This window comes from Oncorhynchus clarkii, chromosome 6 (assembly GCF_045791955.1).
Source record: "Oncorhynchus clarkii lewisi isolate Uvic-CL-2024 chromosome 6, UVic_Ocla_1.0, whole genome shotgun sequence".
Classification (NCBI taxonomy): Eukaryota; Metazoa; Chordata; class Actinopteri; order Salmoniformes; family Salmonidae; genus Oncorhynchus; species Oncorhynchus clarkii.
In genome coordinates this window covers 70,805,248-70,827,258 of record NC_092152.1, presented here as the reverse complement: position 1 = coordinate 70,827,258, position 22,011 = coordinate 70,805,248, and the positions used below count along the sequence as shown (strand labels likewise).

The following is a 22,011-nucleotide window of genomic DNA, read 5'->3' as shown; positions in this document are numbered from 1 at the left end:
TGTCTCATTGTAATTAAGGTATGAAATGATTGTTGTTTTCAAATACAATCTCTTTTTAGGCTAAGATGTGGTCAATTTGCAGTGTAAAAATTATTATAATTATGTTCTGGCCCCCTGACCATCCGCTCCGACAAAAATAGGGCTGCGGTTGAATCTAGTTGCCTACCCCTGCCATATAGGCTCTGTTATTCATTGGGTCAGAGTGGTGCATCCAACCACTAAACATTGAGAGTGCATGGGTCCCACTGGCTTCCTCTTGGGAAATGCATCTCAAATGGACTCAAGTTGTTGAGAGTTAACGCAGCAGAGTGAACAGGCACTTCCTTGATATGGTGATGGACACAGCTAGTGAGGATAACATGATTGACTGTTGTAGGAGTGTGTGGCCTTTCAACCCAACATTCACTCACGTGACGGATGTGGTTAGTAATGGTTGTTTGCCTCGCAATAAATGCATTGTGTCAGTGTGAAGTTTGCCCAGCTAAATGGACACCCTAGTTTTCTTCAATTACAAATGAACAGCCCTTAGAATTGCAACGCTGTGTTGATTTCTAAATCACACTTTCCAGGGTTAAACAACCTCAAAAGAATGACATTCTAATGTGAATTCTAAGTCCAGTTGAGAGAATGTTTTCTATCCTCGTCATGGTGTCTGCAACTTGGTGACATTTGGCGGTGGTGTTTCACTAACCACAGACTGTGAATGAGGCGGTGGTTTCAGCTCACAGAAACAAATAATCACCACGGCACAAGCCCAAGCTCCATGGAGAGTTCACTAGCAGTCCGTTGCACTCATGCCTCAAGCCCTGACAATATTAATGATGTAATACATCCTCAAGTGCCTCACTGCTTTATAGAACACAGGATTTATGAACTAATAATCAAGCATCAGTCTGAAATACTCTGGTGCATAAACAGGCAGCGTATGGCTGCCTATGAATGGTTCTTCCAGGACTCCAAAGGAAGCCATGTAATTTGGATCCCTTATCTTAAGTGGTGTGTTGTTCCACAGTGCAGTACTGTCCTTATTGAGAAGTAATTGCTGTAATATGATTGTGAAGTGAATGTCTTTCCCTGACCCCCTTTATAGAAACAAAATCAGATGGAGAAGAACATGTACAGCTCAGCGATACCCTTTCATTTCATAGCAAGACAGAGTCCATCACGTTAGCCTTCAGACCAGACAATCACCTGGAGAAGAAATGTATTCAAACAAGGGCGTTCTTATGTTTCTTAGACTAAATTCTTAGTTAATAATGACTTTTTTTGGCATTCTTCCAGATTTTTTGTCAGGGTTGTAGCGAAAAACATTAGACAAACGTTTTTTTTAAATATTATTTATCCATTAGCGATGAAGACAAAGTGATCGGTCTTATAAAATGGGAATAACCACCACATCCCAGAGGGGTTTCAGAACTCCACTGCCTCCAACAGGTCTGGAGGATTTGGTGTCTGTTTGGCAATGCTATTTGTTCAGCCTGTTCAGTTGATCAGTGAGATTGTTTGGATATAGCTAGATTTCTGTTAGCTTTCCCAGTCTGCTGCTTTGTGGCATCTTTGCTTATTTTTTTCTCGTGCTCTCTAGCTGTGGGACCCTTGAAAGATGAATTAGAGAGAGAGAGCACAACTTGGTGAAACTGGGCCACGGCCGCAGCGCAGGTTTTCTATTGATTGCTGGGTGACTCACAGACAGTGCTGTTGAACGCCAGAGGAGAGAAATGTCACACTGCTCTCTCTCCCTTTCCCCCCTTCTCTCTCTCTCTCTCTCTCTCTCTCTCTCTCTCTCTCTCTCTCTCTCTTTCTCTCTCTCTCCCTGTCTTTCTCTCTCTCTCTTTCTCTCTATCCCTGTCTCTTTCTCCCTCCCCTCTTGCTCGCTCTCTCTCCCTCTTTCTCTCTCTCCCCCTACTGCTCTCTCTCTCTTTTTCTCTCGCTCTCCCTCTCTTCTCCTCTCACGTACACACATGGGCTGGGTTCTACGTCAATGCTGGCATTACTCTGGACAGGGGACACCAAAGCTCCAGATAGGAAACAGAGCAGCGCTTCAGCAGCCAGGAAGGCACTGCAGTCTGGACCCCTTGTCTGTCAATCAGTGCCAGGGAGCAGGGAGGAGTGGTCGTGGTCTTCACCCAGCACAGATTGTTTTGTGGCACTTCAAACAGTACCAAATGCAAACATGACCATCTGAGCTTACTTGAACACAGTCTGTCTGAACATGGCGTCATCAAACCACACAAGCAAAGGCAACCATTATAGGGTATTTGCTAGCAATGGGGGGATGAAGAGAGAGTAATCTGAAAGAGAAGCACAACTTCATTTTCAAGTATTATCACAAGCACCTGTTTATTTACAGGTTTAACTTACTGTCATTGTCAATCACATATTAAAGCTGCAGCCTGGACAGGATATGGGAAAATGTGGCTATGATTGGGGCTTATTCAGACTGGGAGTTAGGTTAAAAACTAAGAGTCATTAGAGAGCTGTAAGAATTCTGTTCTGGTCTGTTGAGTCTCCTGGATTGAATGTGAAACATTTCAGGTATGCTGCTCTCCAGGTGAATAACATGCTTCCTGCGCTATATAAATGCTTCATGTCATTTGTTTGATTTATTTAAAATAAAAGCATTTCTTTGCCTCTAGGATCTTTTGCAGCCAGCGCTCTCTATGCCCGCAAAGATCGGCTTCAGCGACCCTCACACGCTGCCACCAAGACATTTCAGGCGCTGCGTATGTTTGTCAATGATGAGCTGAATGACCTGCATGCTGGACTCTGCACTGCTCAGACAGTGCTTAAACCTGGCGGCCGCCTCTGTGTGCTGACCTTCCATTCACTAGAGGACCGCTTGGTAAAACGTTTTCTCCATGGAGAGGATGTAGGTGCCCCACCCCGTTGGAGTGTCCGTCAGAGAGTCCAGCGATGGGAGGAAGAGGAGGAGGAAGAAGAGAAGGGTGGGGAAAAGGACAGTGGTCACTGGGTTGACCTGCAGAGAGGGGTGCTGATGCCACAGGCAGAAGACGTACTGGAGAATCCACGGGGATGCTCAGCCAAACTCAAGGCAGCATTCAAACAAAAACCCTCTGGAACTTGGCCTCAACCTGCACCAATTAAATCCTCCTTGTTTTTAACTAGACTACAGAACCACCAGGCTGGTCTTCGTCAGACACGACCATACTGATCATATCCAGGCACAGTCTCACTGGTGTCGGTCGGGTGACATACAGAACAAGTGCCTTGTAATGGTGGAACTCTGAGGCTGACTGGTATTTAACTGCCATGCACTAACAGTCAACAATCCATGTAGGCATGTGCTCCTTAGTTAATATTATACTGTGTGTTGCTACTGAGTATTTATTTAATTTAGTTTAAGTGACTTGTGTACACTACTTGAATATAGTAAACACAATTGTGCTGAAGCCTAAGTTGAAGATATCAAAGGTTAAGACAAGGATTCTAATATCCCATAACTCTTTGCATAAATGAGAAAGAATTAGAAAAGCAAAGGGGCCAGCTATGCTAGTTAGCAATGGCGCTTGTCCCATGAATCTGTTTATTTTTCGAAAGATTCTAATCTGGGTATCTTCAACCTAGGCTGAAGCCAGAGACACGGAAGACAAAACGTCTCTCTCACTCTCTCACTCACTCACTCAATTTGTACTGCATTACTTTATGGCTGAGCTGACACAGTTGCATACAGTAACAGTTCTGCCTTGAATTCTGAGTTTCCTCAGTTCTCCCCGTTGGCTGAACTCATAATGTCTTTGCTCTCTTGACTAATTAATTAATCAGATCAATGTTGCCTCCAACCGACTGATGAGTATCCAGATCAACGGATGTAGGCACTAACCTCAGTCACTGATGTCTGTATACTCCAGCAATGAGATGACAACTTCCTTGGTAGTTTTGGCTGAATATGTTCTGCACTGCATGCATCAGTAATGTCTTTAAATACCAAGTGACTCAAGTGTCACACGTGGCGGTGAATGAGAGGATGACTGTTTCATTCATGAGCCTTCTCCAACTGTTAACAGATGAGGTGTTTTGATCTGTACTATTGGACTTTGTCTATTTGTAATTGCTCCATCAAGAGGATCAACACTTTTCTTCCCCTCTGCCTCATTCTGTACACTCTAAATATACACTTCTTGTTACCTTGGAAACTAAACAGCACAAGTAACATTTAACTGTGTCTAAATGTGTTTGCTGTTTTAAAATATCTGCGAAACGATGCCGTATGTAGAATTTTTACGCCCCTCCCTTTGAGGTCAGTCGACGTCACACAGTCGTCATGGTTATTTGAATTCAATTTGAAATAAGAATGGTAATCCTGTTTGATCTGGTCTTTAATTAATGGATGGTCCAAGGGTTCTAAGCCACTTACGCTGTAGACCCCCATTCCTCCCCTCTAATCAGGAATGATTCAGACGTGGTACACCTGGTGTGTGGAATCTGAATTCAAAACTCAAAATGTGACTCTTTCCCTTTGATAACCACAATATAACTGTGACTCATAATCGTGCAACTGGTTTACAATTCCAACCATGAATTCTTCTCTAGATATCCGCCAGCACCTGTACACATCATCTGCCTTTTCCTTCCTGTACACCCTCTCTCTGCCACCTGACCAAATTAAAGCTTTCTTCAGTTCTCCAAAGTTCTAACTTTAACCAATTTAACAAACTTAGCTTTGTTTCTCCCCATTTCTCATAACCTGCGTCACCTTTTGTCTTTTACTAGTAAGGAATGACCACTCCTAAACACGTTGCAAATTCCACATTCTTCTTTATACTCAAATCTATCAACAAGTCTTTTGCAATTACCTACAGTGGCTTGTGAAAGTATTCACCCCCCTTGACATTTTTCCTATTTTGTTGCCTTACAACCTGGAATTAAAATGTTTTTTTGGGGGGTGGGGTTGTATCATTTGATTTACACAACATGTCTACCGCTTTGAAGATGCAAAATATTTTTGGGTGTGAAACATACAAGAAATAAGACAAACTGAAAACTTGAGCGTGCACAACTTTTCACCCCCCCAAGTCAATACTTTGTAGAGCCACCTTTTGCAGCAATTACAGATGCAAGTCTCTTGGGGTATGTCTCTATAAGCTTGGCACATCTAACCACTGGGATTTTGCCCATTTTTCAAGGCAAAACTGCTCCAGCTCCTTCAAGTTGAATGGGTTCCGCTGGGGTCAATTGGATTGAGGTCTGGGCTTTGACTATGCCAGTCCAAGACATTTAAATGTTTCCCCTTAAACCACTCGTGTTGCTTTAGCAGTACGCTTAGGGTCATTGTCCTGCTGGAAGGTGAACCTCTGTCCCAGTCTCAAATCTCTGGAAGACTGAAGCAGGTTTCCCTCAATAATTTTTCTGTATTTAGCACCATACATCATTCCTTAAATTCTGACCAGTTTCCCAGTCCCTGTCGATGAAAAACATCCCCACAACATGATGCTGCCACCACCATGCTTCACTTTCGGGATGGTATTCTCGGGGTGATGAGAGGTGTTGGGTTTGCGCCAGACATAGCGTTTTCCTTGATGGCCAAAAAGCAAAATTTTAGTCTCATCTGACCAGAGTACCTTCTTCCGTATGTTTGGGGAGTCTCCCACAAGCCTTTTTGCAAACACCAAATGTGTTTGCTTATTTTCTTCTTTAATCAATCAATTTTTATATGTCCACTTCCATAAAGCCCAGCTCTGTGGAGTGTAGGGCTTAAAGTGGTCCTATGGACAGATTCTCCATTCTCCGCTGTGTAGCTTTGCAGCTCCTTCAGGGTTATCTTTGGTCTCTTTGTTGCCTCTCTGATTAATGCCCTCCTTGCCTGGTCCGTGAGTTTTGGTGGGCAGCACTCTCTTGGCAGGTTTGTTGTGGTGCCATATTCTTTCAATTTTTGAATAATGGATTTAATGGTGCTCCATGGGATGTTCAAAGTTTTGGATATATTTTTATAACCCAACCCTGATCTGTACTTCTGCACAACTTTGTCCCTGGCCTGTTTGGAGATGCTTGGTGGTGCCCCTCGCTTAGTGGTGTTGCAGATTCTGGGGCCTTTCAGAACAGGTGTAAATATACTGAGATCATGTGACACTTAGATTGCACACAGGTGGACTTTATTTAACTAATTGTGTGACTTCTGAAGGTAATTGGTTGCACCAGATCTTATTTAAGGGCTTGATAGTTAAGAGGGTGAATACATACACATGCACCACTTTTCAGATTTGTATTTTTTATAATTTTTTGAAACAAGTAATTTTTTCATTTCAATTGAATACTTTTGCAAGGCACTGTATAGCGGTCAACAATTGTTGTCAGTTTTCTCTGTTTTATATTATATGTTCTTGTTCAGGGATCCTGATTTGGCAACTTTAAGACTTGTTATGTACATTGCATACTTCAATTGAGTTAACCTTGTATGGAGGGGGATGAGCATAATGCAGATATGTCAGTGGTTGTAAATGAGACTGACCTGTGCTTGTATGTTCTCAATTACCATGGAAACAGTGGCTAGTGAACAGTTGTTGGGATAACTTGCTCTATTATTAACAGCCATGTATCAATCATGGATTGAAATCCTACCAAGTAATACCTACCAGGAAGGTGTTAATCAGTTCTCAGAAGCCTGTTTCTGGCTAAGTCTTTCAGTGTGCAGACAAGAGTTACACACGTCCGTCCCCATGTACTAGCAAAAGGTGTGTATTGGGTCAGTTGCCATAGGAACAAACTCACAAAACCGATTTCTCAACTCACCTCAGTTTTCTGAGAAAGGATTTACAGAGGAAAATTGTAACTGAATGCAAATAAAAAATGAAATCCAGTCCTTTTCTCTGTTTATGCTTCGGTTGTTTGCTATACGTCACAAAAAGATTTGATAGCCTTGACCATATTGGATTAAGTCTGTCTGTCAGGGGACAAAGGATAAGGCTATGAATGGATCTGCTTTCTACATTAACAACGTTTTGACTCTTTTCCAGATGTGTCCACACATGTGGCTCCATTTAAAATGGGAGGGGCAATGAAAGAATGTTTAACACCTCCTGTTCCCTGCTCTGTGCATTAGTTTTGGGCTGCTCATTCTAGACCAAAATGAATACATTCATCTCCTAACTCCACCCTGACTTTGCGTGCTGTGTTTCTTTTAATGTACCAATTAAAAATGTGAGTCAACAGAATATCTGGGCAAGTAATGAGATACGTGCTTGCATTCATTCTAATTAGCCATAATTAGACACCTTTTGTCCATTATGTGAAATCCTGAGTGGGCTGAGTGGAGATGGTATGGTGGTGGGGGGTAGGCTATTTCTGGAGGTTGAGCGTGCACACTGGAACCCCGCTATGTCGAGTCACCTTGGAAAATGGAAATTATATTTATGATAACAAGTCTTGGAACACCATCCATAGCTTTGAAAAGGGAGTATAGAATAAAGAAAATAAAAGAAAGAAAATATATTAAATATGCATTCACAAGCAGGTAGAATCATGTTAAGATTCAATGAGTATGGCTGAAAAATGACATCCTTTTGAAATTGGGAAAACGTCAATGATTGAAGACATGCCCATGACCCAACCAATGGAATCGGAGATCTACAGTACATACGTAAGTAGGCTGTGTGTGTGTGCTGTGCATTCTTGCTAAACTGGGAGATGAACAAAGGAGCTGAAGAATTGTTGCCTGTTTCCAAGACAAGCTCACTGTTTCACTCAAACCTGTCGGCACTGCTGTAGTTTGAGCCAAAAGCCTTCTCTAGCCAATCCCTAACCAGAGGGCTATTCCAGCCAATGGTTTACTGTTCAATTGTTACACAGTCTGACTGTTGCTTGCTCCAGCCAATTTTTCACTATCCGAAGCAGAAGAGATATGTATCTTGGCCAATAGCTCGTCACACGAGATGAAACAGACACGTGCCGGCCAATGGCTCCCCCTCTGAGAGATGGAGAGAAGCAGAAGCAGTGGCTCAGAGTACATTGCTAGTCAGGTAAGGACAGCACAGTCTGCGTACCCCCTCCCTCCACAACTCCCACCCTCCTGCTCTCACTCACTCCCCGCCTGTCTCTGCTGCTCCTGCTATAAAAAGATTTCTCAATGAAAAAGGCTTTGAGGTCAAAGCCATTTGAATGATTTTTGTGAATGACGCAGGGGCTGTGGGAGGAGACAGACACGGCTACTGTGGGGGGGGGGGGGGGGGGGGGGCTTTTGTTGCATTTAGCTGACTTTCAATTAAAACTTGGACATGGAAAATAAAATAGTAAATTAAAATAGTATTTATGAAGTCCTCCCCCTCCTGAGAATGCATAGCTAATGTCTTGAACCCAACAATAGAAATCCCCACTCTGACTCAGTCTGTTCTCAAAATAATCTATTTTATTCTCACCTGTAACAGAATGCACCCCTCTGTGTTGTCAGATGACATAGTAACCTGAGGTAGTATGGTCTTGTCTCAGGAGAGTAGATACCCTGGAGACAGACTCCCCAGTGGACTGTATGAATGGACTGAATTCCACATCACTCTGCTCATATAATAATGATCAACATACTGGAATGGCTGAGAAGTCCCAGAGGTAGAGGATTACCTTGTGCTCAGTCTGTAATGTAATTTAAACAGGGCACAGACATTACTATAGGATTTGGGGCCAGGAGTTTTACCTCATAACTAAATTCTCCAGGCCTGAGGTTAGATGTGCCCTAGCTTGTGTAACAGTATAGCTTCCGTCCCTCTCCTCGCCCCTACCCGGGCTTGAACACAGACAACAGCCACCCACGAAGCATCGTTACCCATCGCTCCACAAAAGCCCCGGCCCTTGCAGAGCAAGGGGAACCACTACTGCAAGGTCTCAAAGCGAGTGACGTCACCGATTGAAACGCTATTAGCACGCACCACCGCTAATTAGCTAGCCATTTCACATCGGTTACACTTGTAAGCACAGTATGGCTATTCTCAAGGAAAAAGTGTGTGGGTTAAGGCTTCACAAAAGTCAATTTCTGAATTTAGAGTTTTGAAAAATGTCATTTATTTTCGTACATAGGAATAGATGAATTGAGATGGGTTATTTTTTACCAATCTCTTTTTATTGGTTGTTTTGTTAAAATAACAAAATAGTCAGGTGCTTTAAAGGAAATCACACTGACAGGAGGATTCTTTGGCACAGTGGGGAATGACGAAGCCCAGAAACCAGGAGCTATCAGTAATCAACACCAATGAGGCAATGTATTGGATAGTGGCAGCAGAATAAAATCATCTTCCTCACAGTGGGGACCCCTGACTCAGTTCAGAGGCCCCTCCACTTTGGCTGTATTATCCTTCTCTCGGAAAATCACGTTTGCACTGCGACCTGTAAATATTCCAAGTGGCTGTCCATGGGCTCTCACCGTGGCACCATTTTAAGAGGACAGTGAATTGGAGGTTGCAGACATAACAATCACCCTTAGGTAATGACAGGGTTTGTTGCAAGTGTCATTTACTCCATACCAAGCAGCACATCCTCCTGTACGGCCCAAATGGAGTCCTTCTAAGCCTGGTCTCTCTTGGCAGCTTATCAGCAGCTACCATGTTGCTGTGTCAGATTGCTGGAGCAGTGTACCAATAGGAGTCCTGTGGTCTGTCTATAATAGTCACGGCATCTGTCTCTCATCGTTAGTGAACTCTAATGCAGTTAGCGGGGAGGGTGATTCCTTTTTTAATCAGGGCCAAAGAGACTGTTAATGATCCCTGGTGTTGGATTTGGGAGCTGTGATGGAGCATGTAATTAGATGATGAGAGGGAAGGTTCCTATGATTCCTCCACTCCTCTGTTAAACATTTTTATGTCTTTATGATGACGCCTTCCTCGTTTTACACTGTCACCTTGTCTGTTTGATCCACAGTGTTACCAGAATCAATCTGGTTCCAGGTGAATTGAAACACTTGTGATCAGGCCTATATTATTCCACTGTGCTGCATGGTGTAGCTGAAATGATTTATGGCACAGCATGATCAAGTGTCAAAGACCAAAGAAAATGTGTTTGCTATGGGTCAAAATCACAGGAGGTTGGTGGCACCTTAATTAGGGAGGATGGGCTTGTGGTAATAGCTGGAGTGGAATGGTATCAAACACATAGTTTCCATGTTTCATTCCATCCCATTCGCGCCATTCCAGAAATTATTGTGAGCTTTCCTTCCCTCGGCAGCCTCCACTGGTCAAAATGTGGAGGACAAATAAACATGACCAATGAGGACCCTCTTGGCCAGATGGTCATCGGCTCCTTGGCCGCCACAGGCCTGAGTCACAGCACAAACGAACAGCTGCCCCACATGAAATTAAGCTCCACTTTAACAGCGCTCCGCTTTGTTACCGACACATAGAGATGGGTGATCCTGATTGGTCAAAAAATAAGGATCTCCAGTGGAGTTGGGAACATAATTTTTTTTTTTATAATATATTTTATCCTTAACCGACTATATTTTTGTAGTTTTGAATGGCCTTGTTGAACCGCAGCTCTGTCAATATCTCTGGATATAATGGTTCATTGAAGGGCTACTGTCTTTGAAGCATTTGAAGTACAGTACAGAATGTACAACACAAATATGGAATCCAGCGGAGGCTGGTGGGAAGATCTATAGAAGGATGGGCTCATTGTAATGGCTGGAATGGAATAAATGGAATGGTATGAACACATCAAACATTTGGAAATCAATCAATCAATCATTTTTTGTCTAATATTCCACATCAAAACATTCACTCTTGCATCCCAGCAGCGTGACTAAGACTGTTCCTATTCATTATTAACAGATACAATTACCATTGAATCAGGCAGTTGGTTATTTTACCTCATGCTTGACATTTTACCAGAGAGAAAGAAAGGGAGCGAGAGGAGGCAGGGCAAAAAAAGAGACCGTAATAGTCGTTGGTATTCTGGTTTCTACCAGGCAAATTATAAACTCAGCAAAAAAAGAAACGTCCTCTCACTGTCAACTGCGTTTATTTTCAGCAAACTTCACGTGTAAATATTTTTATGAATATAAGATTCAACAACTGAGACATAAACTGAACAAGTTCTACGGACGTGACCAACAGAAATTGAATAATGTGTCACTGAACAAAGGGGGGGGGGGATCAAAATCAAATGTAACAGTCAGTAGTTGGTGTGGCCACCAGCTGCATTAAGTACTGCAGTGCATATCCTCCTCATGGACTGCACCAGATTTGCCAGTTCTTGCCGTGAGATGTTACCCAACTCTTCCACCAAGGCACCTGCAAGTTCCCAGACATCTCTGGGGGGATTGGCCCTAGCCCTCACCCTCCGATCCACAGGTCCCAGACTTGCTCAATGGGATTGAGATCCGGGCTTTTCGCTGGCCATGGCAGAACACTGACATTCCTGTCTTGTAGGAAATCAACCACAGAATGAGCAGTATGGCTGGTGGCATTGTCATGCCGAAGGGTCATGTCATGATGAGCCTGCAGGAAGGGTACCACATGAGGGAGGAGGATGTCTTCCCTGTAACGCACAGCGTTGAGATCGCCTGCAATGACAACAAGCTCAGTCCGATGATTGTAACACACCGCCCCAGACCACGACGGACCCTCTACCTCCAAATCGATCCCGCTCCAGAGTACAGGCCTCAGTGTAACGCTCATTCCTTAGATGATAAACGTGAATCTGACCATCACCTCTGGTGAGACACAACTGGGACTCGTCAGTGAAGAGTATTTTTTTGCCAGTCCTGTCTGGTCCAGCGATGGTGGGTTTGTGCCCATAGGCGACAATGTTGCCGGTGATGTCTGGTGAGGACCTGCCTTACAACAGGCCTATAAGCCCTCAGTCCAGCCTCTCAGCCTATTGCGGACAGTCTGGGCACTGATGGAGGAATTGTGCCTTCCTGGTGTAACTCGTGCAGTTGTTGTTGCCATCTGTTACCTGTCCCGCAGGTGTGATGTTCGGATGTACCGATCCTGTGCAGGTGTTGTTACACGTGGTCTGCCACTGCGAGGACGATCAGCTCTCCGTCCTGTCTCCCTGTAGCGCTGTCTTAGGCGTCTCACAGTACAGACATTGCAAAGTATTGCCCTGGCCACATCTGCATGCCTCCTTGTAGCATGCCTAAGGCACATTCACGCAGATGAGCAGGGACCCTGGGCATCTTTCTTTTGGTGTTTTTCAGAGTCAGTAGAAAGGCCTCTTTAGTATTCTAAGTTTTCATAACTGTGACCTTAATTGTAAGCTGTTAGTGTCTTAACAACTGTTCCACAGGTGCATGTTCATTAATTGTTTATGGTTCATTGAACAAACATGGGAAACCGTGTTTAAACCCTTTACAATGAAGATCTGTGAAGTTATTTGGATTTTTACGAATTATCTTTGGAAGACAGGGTCCCGAAAAAGGGACGTTTCTTTTTTTGTTGAGTTTGATTATTGCTGATTACAAGTAATTGATCATAAGTCATGAGTGCCACTGCAATTACCACTGATGCATTATTTGCCAAGCGAGATAATAACGTACAATTTCCACATTTGAGGTCGGCCCACTTCTGATTTAATTGCTACGTACCCCTGCCTCTTACTGTTCTATGCTTTGTTAACTTGTGGTGTTTGTGTGGTTTTCTTGCATAGTTTTCATTCAAAAGGAGAGGCCACCAATGTACACAAACCTTCAGCAACAACATTTAATGCACAGTACATTCATATTCCCCTGAGTACTAAAACCATTGACGTTCTCCCCAACTTAACAAAAGGTATAAACCAAATTGGTCAGCCCAAACCCCATTGAATAATGTGATGCAACTATTGCATCATGAGACCTGTGCGTAGGTGGCAAACAGACTAAAACTGTCACTTTTCTGGAGAAAACAGTTGGTGATCTAGTCCAGTGTGATTGATTTTCATTTCATTTGATCTTGTAGACATGATAAAATTGCAATATACCCAGCCATTCACATCTCTTTCCAGCACACAGCAGCCAAAAGGTTTTGGCTGAGGGTTATGGAATCATTAGGTAGACAGAAAGAGTTTGTACATGAGCAGCAATAAACAGCAATATGCCAGAAAAGAGGCTGTGAGTGAATGAGACTGCAGGAGGGAGTGTACACATTTGTGTGAGTCTTTTAGAGGAGAGGGCTTGAGTGCGCCTGCCTGCAAGTGAAGTTGAAGCAGAGAAATGCCACAGCCCGCCGAGTGACGTCAGCCAGGAGGCCTCGTGGGGATGAGGTGAGTCAGAGCCAGGGCCGCGGCCTCGCCAGCTCTCCGCAGCCATGAGCGCGTCATCACCAGTCTCACTGACACCCTCTCACATTTCTCTGCATCTGCTTCAATGTGACTCCTCCTCCTCACGAGGATCACTTTATCTGTGGCGTACGCCAGTTCTCTCTCTCCCTATCCTCACAGGCAGGCATGCTCACAGGGGAGAGAGGTGCACATCAGCCTCCCCATCCTTAAGCCAGCACACAAGCTGTTAAGTTTCTGTTTGTGAGCTCAAATAGTGAGGAGACTGATAAAAACAAGAGAATATCTGGATCTGGACAGGATGTTTCATTGTTTTCAGGTGTTAGGTAATAACGCGTTGTATCACACTCGAATACAGGTGTGTACTGTACCCTTTTGCTTAAAACCCTCAATTTACTGTACAAAGGCAAGCAGTGGGAGTTGACAGGTGTGGTGTGGAGGTGCTTTCCATATTGATATTTATTTTACATTTATTCTTTGTGAAGAACATGTCATGGAATGTTTTGCATCCCAAAGTGCATACTGAGACATTACTACCATCCATTATTGTTGTTCTGCTGTTTTTTGGGATTTATATGCCTTCTGATGAGTACAGCTAGCTTTCAATCTTAGGAGGGATTATTGTTCAGAATATTAGGCCACTACACCTTGATTAGGCTGATATACAGTGCCTTGCGAAAGTATTTGGCCCCCTTGAACTTTGCGACCTTTTGGCACATTTCAGGCTTCAAACATAAAGATATAAAACTGTATTTTTTTGTGAAGAATCAACAACAACACACCATCCCCACTGTCAAACATGGTGGTGGCAGCATCATGGTTTGGGCCTGCTTTTCTTCAGCAGGGACAGGGAAGATGGTTAAAATTGATGGGAAGATGGATAGAGCCAAATACAGGACCATTCTGGAAGAAAACCTGATGGAGTCTGCAAAAGACCTGAGACTGGGACGGAGATTTGTCTTCCAACAAGACAATGATCCAAAACATAAAGCAAAATCTACAATGGAATGGTTCAATGATAAACATATCCAGGTGTTAGAATGGCCAAGTCAAAGTCCAGACCTGAATCCAATCGAGAATCTGTGGAAAGAACTGAAAACTGCTGTTCACAAATGCTCTCCATCCAACCTCACTGAGCTCGAGCTGTTTTGCAAGGAGGAATGGGAAAAAAATTCAGTCTCTCGATGTGCAAAACTGATAGAGACGTACCCCAAACGACTTACAGCTGTAATCGCAGCAAAAGGTGGCGCTACAAAGTATTAACTTAAGGGGGCTGAATAATTTTGCACGCCCAATTTTTCAGTTTTTGATTTGTTAAAAAAGTTTGAAATATCCAATAAATGTCGTTCCACTTCATGATTGTGTCCCACTTGTTGTTGATTCTTCACCAAAAAATACAGTTTTATATCTTTATGTTTGAAGCCTGAAATGTGGCAAAAGGTCGCAAAGTTCAAGGGGGCCGAATACTTTCGCAAGGCACTGTAAATACTTATTTTGTTTTATGATTTTCAATTTGAGTGTCATTTCTGTATGTCCTACACATTCTCGTTCTGAACTTCTAACGTGGGTGGGATATAAGGATGAGTGTGGTTTCGTCACAATGACCCAAACAGCAGCCACTCACCGATTTGACAGCACCAATGCAGTTACACCTCTGACATCGCCTAAATAAAAGTAATGATATGTTATGCGTTTGTTGGTTATTGCTGGTTAACTCTAATCTGATTGAATCCTGGCCTTAAAGAGTAACTTTCATAAAAATGTACATTTGTGGAAAACCAGATGTTTTAGGCTTAGTTATAATGTAACACGTCAATTCTGGTCTTCATTTTGACAGTTCATTGGAAAAGTGATATATTTTGGTATTTTTGTAGTAATTTTTGCCCCTTGCGGTTCAACTCTACCATTGAAATGGTGATGACTCTACATCATCTCAAGGGAGGGGTTCAGTATGGTGGGACTAAGTCACTATCATCCAAGTCACAAGGTCCAAGTCGCAAGTCGAGTCCCAAGTAAAACGGGTCAAGTTGCGTAATGTCCAAGTCGTGCATTCTAAGAGCAAGTTTTTTTCAAGTCAAGTAAAAAAATAAATCGATACATGCAATGACTTGTTCAACTACAAATCTTTGTCTGTTTATTGAGGCAACCATAAGCCCTTTTGATTATTTTGTCTACAGCACACTTTGATGATGTAATTGTAAAATAGGGACCTTGTAGCAGTCGTAAGGGCGTGACATCAGTAGAAGACAAGGCAGGTTGACTACTAATTATACTAACCTGCTATGCATTTTAGCTAAGCCTAACCCTTTTCCTAACCTTAACCTCACTCTCCTAACCTGCCACTTTAATTATCATAACCTGCTACATTCATTCTCCTAACTTGCTACGTTAATTATCCTAACCTGCTACGTAAATTCTCTTAACCTGCAATGTAAACATGAAGCTGACCAGCGGTGATCCTGACTATGGCCGGTCTGACCAATAATGGAATGCTGATTTTACACCCATCACTGTTGAGCCACCCACATCTTTTGCAACGCCCACTTTCAGAAACAGTCCAAGTATGCAGTTACCCATAGTTGGAGCCTCCCCTTGAGAAACCAAATCGAATCTGTCTAATTGGAGCTCAAACAGGTACAGTACATAAGCACTTGGCCCCTCCCAGGATTACACAATTACAATGTTGGCAATTACAACCAATAAAGTGGTTCTACATTGTAAAATACAATTTCCACATCCATTGTTACATTTACAATGGGGCAAAAAACTATTTAGTCAGCCACCAATTGTGCAAGTTTTCCCACTTAAAAAGATGAGAGAGGCCTGTAATTTTCATCATAGGTACACTTCAACTATGACAGACAAACTGAAAATAAGGAGAAAATCACATTGTAGGATTTTTTATGAATTTATTTGCATATTATGGTGGAATAAGTATTTGGTCACCTACAAACAGGCAAGATTTCTGGCTCTCACAGACCTGTAACTTCTTCTTTAAGAGGCTCCTCTGTCCTCCACTCGTTACCTGTATTAATGGCACCTGTTTGAACTTGTTATCAGTATAAAAGACACCTGTCCACAACCTCAAACAGTCACACTCCAAACTCCACTATGGCCAAGACCAAAGAGCTGTCAAAGGACACCAGAAACAAAATTGTAGACCTGCACCAGGCTGGGAAGACTGAATCTGCAATAGGTAAGTAGCTTGGTTTGAAGAAATCAACTGTGGGAGCAATTATTAGGAAATGGAAGACATACAAGACCACTAACAATCTCCCTCGATCTGGGGCTCCACGAAAGATCTTACCCCGTGGGGTCAAAATGATCACAAGAACGGTGAGCAAAAATCCCAGAACCACACGGGGGGACCTAGTGAATGACCTGCAGAGAGCTGGGACCAAAGTAACAAAGCCTACCATCAGTAACACACTACGCCGCCAGGGACTCAAATCCTGCAGTGCCAGACGTGTCCCCCTGCTTAAGCCAGTACATGTCCAGGCCCTTCTGAAGTTTGCTAGAGAGCATTTGGATGATCCAGAAGAAGATTGGGAGAATGGTCAGATGAAACCAAAATATAACTTTTTGGTAGAAACTCAACTCGTCGTGTTTGGAGGACAAAGAATGCTGAGTTGCATCCAAAGAACATCATACCTACTGTGAAGCACAGGGGTGGATACATCATGCTTTGGGGCTGTTTTTCTGCAAAGGGACCAGGACGACTGATCCGTGTAAAGGAAAGAATGAACGGGGCCATAACCTGGTAACATAACCTGGTAAATGTGAACAAAGGAAATCGTATATTGAATTATACTGAACAAAAATATAAATGCAACTTGCAACTATTTCAAAGATTTTACTGAGTTACAGTTCATATGAGGAAATCAGTCAATTGAAATGAATTCATTAGGCCCTAATCTATGGATTTCACATGACTGGGAATACAGATATGTATCTGTTGTTCACAGATACCTTAAAAGAAATTGACCTCACAATGGGCCTCAGGATCTCGTCATGGTATTTCTGTGCATTCAAATTGCCATCGATCAAATACAATTGTGTTCGTTGATCGTAGCTTATGCCTGCCCATACCATAACCCCACCGCCACCATGGGGGCACTCTTTTCACAACGTTGACATCAGCCATCCGCTCGCCCACACAATGCCAATCATGTGGTCTGCTGTTGTGAGGCCAGTTGGACATACTGCCAAATTCTCAAAAATTACGTTGGAGGCGGCTTATTGTTTAGAAATGCACATTCAATTCACTGGCAACAGCTCTGATGGACATTCCTGCAGTCAGCATGCCAATTGCATGCTCCCTCAAAACATGAGACATCTGTGCCATTGTGTTATGTGACAAAATTTTAGTGGCCTTTTGTTGTCCCAGCACATGGTGCACCTGTATAATGATCACACTGTTTAATCAGCTTCTTGATATGCCACACCTGTCAGGTGGATGGATTATCTTGGCAAATGAGAAATGCACACTGACAGGGATGTAAAGAAATGTGTACACAACATTTGAGAGAAATAAGCTTTTTGTGTAAATGTAACAATTTCTGGGATATTTTATTTCAGCTCATGAAACATGGGACCAACGCCTTATCTGTTGCATTTATATTTTTGTTCAGTGTAAATGAACAACTTCTACCTCATGAGGAGTCTTGCGAACGTTCCTGTGCGCAATAAACATCCCACCCACTCAGGGTAAGAAATGGTGAATGAAAATGTATTGTATCAAACTTGAAACAGAAATGTTGAAGTGTTGCAATAAACGGAATGGGGATGAATTATGAAACGCTAGCAATTATTGTAGTATGAGATGGACTAAAGATTTACCACATATGCATTTAAACATGTGAAAGCAACAGCAAACATTTCAACAAGAGAACAAAGCGCTCTCCACTGATGGGAGTTTGGAGAGCACAAGTGGATCGAAAGGAACAGTAGGGTGCTTCTTCGCCACAGTAATTCATTTTAACAACAAATTCCAAATGCAAGCTTTACAAGTCAATTGTCACTCTCAACCAGTTTTGACATACCAAAAGACCAGTAGGTAATGCTGAGCGATGAACCCAAGACTTCTGTTATTTTCTGTTTGACCAAAGTCGGTTAAATGATTTGAATTACATTTCCTTCAGGTGTATTTTCTGTGAGCTCAATGTGCACATAGCAGTTCTCTAGAGATAAATCAGATCCAGCTTGAACTGTGATATGTAGTATGGAATTTCTAACAGGCCAATATTCTACATAGTTTAGCACATAAAACGTGATAATGACCTACAATGACCATAATCCATTGTGCACCTACTTGTCTGGTCTGTGTATCTTTAAAACAGCGAAGGAAGAGAGAAGAATGTGCGATCTTGATGTGATATAGAGAACAGTTTTGATTCGCCAGCTACCTGAAAACACATGATCTAAGTGATTGATAGTTGGTATTCAGCTGTGATAAGGCATACTTTTATTTACTTTGGAGAACTACAAAATAGGGATTTTGTCAGACAGTATAGGCAGAAACTCTATAGATATGAGATGATGATTTGGAATTAAATAAAGTCATCAAATAAAACAAATGTAATATACACAACAAGTGAAATACTGATTTTGTTAAAGTAATAGTGATAAAAGTGCTAAGCAGTAATGCGCAGTCACTACCTTCAAGGGAATTGTATTCATTGTTTTATTACGTGTTGTTACAGCATTCCACCCACATAATGCAAAGTGCATTTAATGTAAAATATGATATTCAAAACCGAAATCAAAAACCATGATCATTTTTTTAATAATCTAACTGAAACCAAACCAACCTCCAAAAAGCACTATTCGCTCAGCACTACCAACAGGCTTAAGCTAGTAATTGTTGGTTGATGCCCCATTGCTGGAAAGCTTTCAATATTATTGATCACCAAACAACTTTTGGAGCTGCATATTTATTTACTATGGCCATCCTCTCTCCTTACAATTTGACTTTTGCGCTACACCCGATCCTGTAGCTGTCCAGCGAATCAGCAATCTGTTCGCTAGCTCACCCTGACCTGCGTTAATTGACAGTTTTCTGGTCCATTCAGAATTTTTATTTGACCATTGGAAAAAGAGCTACTGGGTAAATACTGCATTGCGGGTTGGATTGAATTGAGCCCCTAATCTTCATTTTCTAGTTGATGATTAAACTTTTCTTCCCAACATAATACCGCAATAAATGTGAGTCCCCATCAAAAAAATAAATAATTGCACCCCATGAGGGATTAGAATTTAGTCTGCAAATGGCAATAGCTCTCAGGAACTCAGCACCCTACCACTCACTGTGAGCTAACTGCCAAATGCCGTATTTGCTCTCGATGCACATAATTTTTTTATCAGAGCATGCCAGTGGACTTCTGGTAGGTATGCTTTAGTGCGAAAGTGTTGGGATCAGGTACAACTACATTTACCCACTCCAAAATTTAATATTTATGAGCAATTCCTCCCAAACAAAACTTCTCACCTGAATTCATTTTTATTTTTTTATTTTAAAGGGTTGAGCAAAGCCTGAAATTGGGGTTGAGAGTTACCCTTTAAGATGTAGTACCCCAGCCAGCACATAACATTCTGAGAACCATGTTTTTAGAGCTTGGTGAGAGCGTGGTTGGCTGATTATTTTGCATACAACAATTTTCTTGGTATTTCATTACTTAACCGAACGTTTTCTAAAAGTTCAAACATGATTACATTTAATTTTGGTAATGTTCTAGGAACATTCTCCAACTGGTTTGAAACAACATTCTTCTGTGGGAATTTCAGTATTTCAGTAAATTGTTTCCTCGTGGTTCTATTTAACGTAATGTTCTCAAATTGTTCAGAGAACTTTAAGAAAACTTTCTATAAAAAACACAAGAAAACTTTAGTAACATTGAAAGAATGTTCTAAGAATGTTATTTAAAAGCATATACATTCTGTTCTTAGCGTCAACAAAACTCTATCATCTAGCTTGTTAAGTGTGTTCAGGTGTGTTGGCCGCACCCACAAATTGGACACCCCTGATCTTAAAGCTGCAATATGTAATTTTTTGGGCAATCTGACCAAATTCACATAGAAATGTGAGTTATAGATCTGTAATTGTCATTGAAAGCAAGTCTAAGAAGCAGTAGATCTGTTCCGTGGGCACTATTTCTATGCTTCCTGTTCTTACATTTAATTTTTGCGTCTATTACTTTTGCTTTTGTATACCAGCTTCAACCAGCTGAAAATATTATATTTTTTGTTATTGAAAATATATTTTACAGCGGTTTAAATGGTACAATGATTCTCTACAATATCCATTGCTTGTTTTATCACATAAACTGAAATTAGGTGAACTATTAGAATTTTAGCAACCAGGAAATGGCAGAGCAATTTCTGCATATTGTACCTTTAATGAGTGCTTTTTCCTTTGAAATTGGGTCTGTTTGAATAGACTAAAATTAACAGCTTTGAATGCGTGAAGAAACATGGCATGCTAGCTCCATTCTGGTGGGGCAGTGGACTTATTCCATTTATAGAGAACAGAAGATAGGTTTGAATCTCACTCATGCTGTGTCACAATAAAAAAATAATGTCTAAGGAAATCCATTTCCATTTGTCCCATCTTTGCTTGGAGTTCAAAAAATTAACAGTGTTATTAAGTCTTATTGAAGAATTCTGTCACGCTTGCTCCCGCTCTTCCTCCCCCAGCCTGCTTGACCAGCACCCATGTATCGGCCGGCTCACCCACGTGGGACGCCGGGTGGTGCCCCCAGAGGGGGGGGGGGGGTTACTGTCACACCTGTTCCCGCTCTTCCTCCCCCTGGCACTCGAGGGTGTTCCAGGTTCTCCAGGATTCCGCAATCAAGCCACTATCAGTAAGCACACCTTCCTTTCCCCGTCACACGCATCTGTGCTCATTGGACTCAGCTGAACTCTATTACTTGTGTTATTGCCTTCCCTATATCTGTCTGTTCCCTAGCTCTGTGCTCTGCTTCTGGAGTGATGCTTGTCATATGTCCTTGTTTACCCGTGTGCTGACGCTGTTCCTGACATGTTCTTTCTCCGTTCCTGATTAAATGTTTGACTCCTCGTACCTGCTTCTCCTGTCCGGCGTCACTCCTTAGAAATTCTGTTCAAGTTTTAAGGAAGTTATTAAAAAACCTCCAAATAACCTATAATTTCCATTCTCAGAGTGTAGATTAAACCTCCCAGGAAAACTTTCAAGGAACCAGACTAAAACATTCTCAGAACCTCCCTGCAACCTAAAAATAAATGTTCCCACAACCGGCAAAATTTTAACTTCTGTTCTCAGAACGTTTAAAAAGTGTTCCGTTTTACCATCAGGAAACATATGGCTTTGTTCCCACAACTAGTGTGAAACCAAAAACATATGTTCCTACAACTCCAGAAGAACCAAATGTGCAAGCTGGGACACCCTTCGTGTTGCTGCTGATGGCTAAATGTTAATATGTACAGCAACAGCCAACATATTATTCTCCAGTCAGAATTTGTATGGATTTACCAGGTTAGGGAGCAAATGCACATTTATGTGTGACCAGAGTGTAACATGATGCTGATAAGGAGCTCATTAGTAGCTTGTATGGTACTAGTGGTGGACAAGGGGCGGGAAGGGGGGGCCGGGATGATTCACCCATCATTAACAGAGATAGGCACTTTTAAAACAAGCACAGACACATAAACTTCCCTCCTCACCCCCACCGTCCCTCAGAACAGTTTTCCCTGAGCCGGCCGTTGGTTGTCAATAATGAATATAAAAGGATGAAAAGATAAGTGACTGCAGGATTACTCATCATCAGCATCAGTAGCTTGTCA

General features: G+C 42.2%; 1 pseudogene; it reads left to right on the top strand.

The window, feature by feature from the left end:
* LOC139412440 (12S rRNA N(4)-cytidine methyltransferase METTL15-like) overlaps nucleotides 1–21,109 on the top strand; it is an 82,569-nt pseudogene extending 61,460 nt beyond the window's left edge.
* The last annotated feature ends 902 nt before the right edge of the window (nucleotides 21,110–22,011 follow it).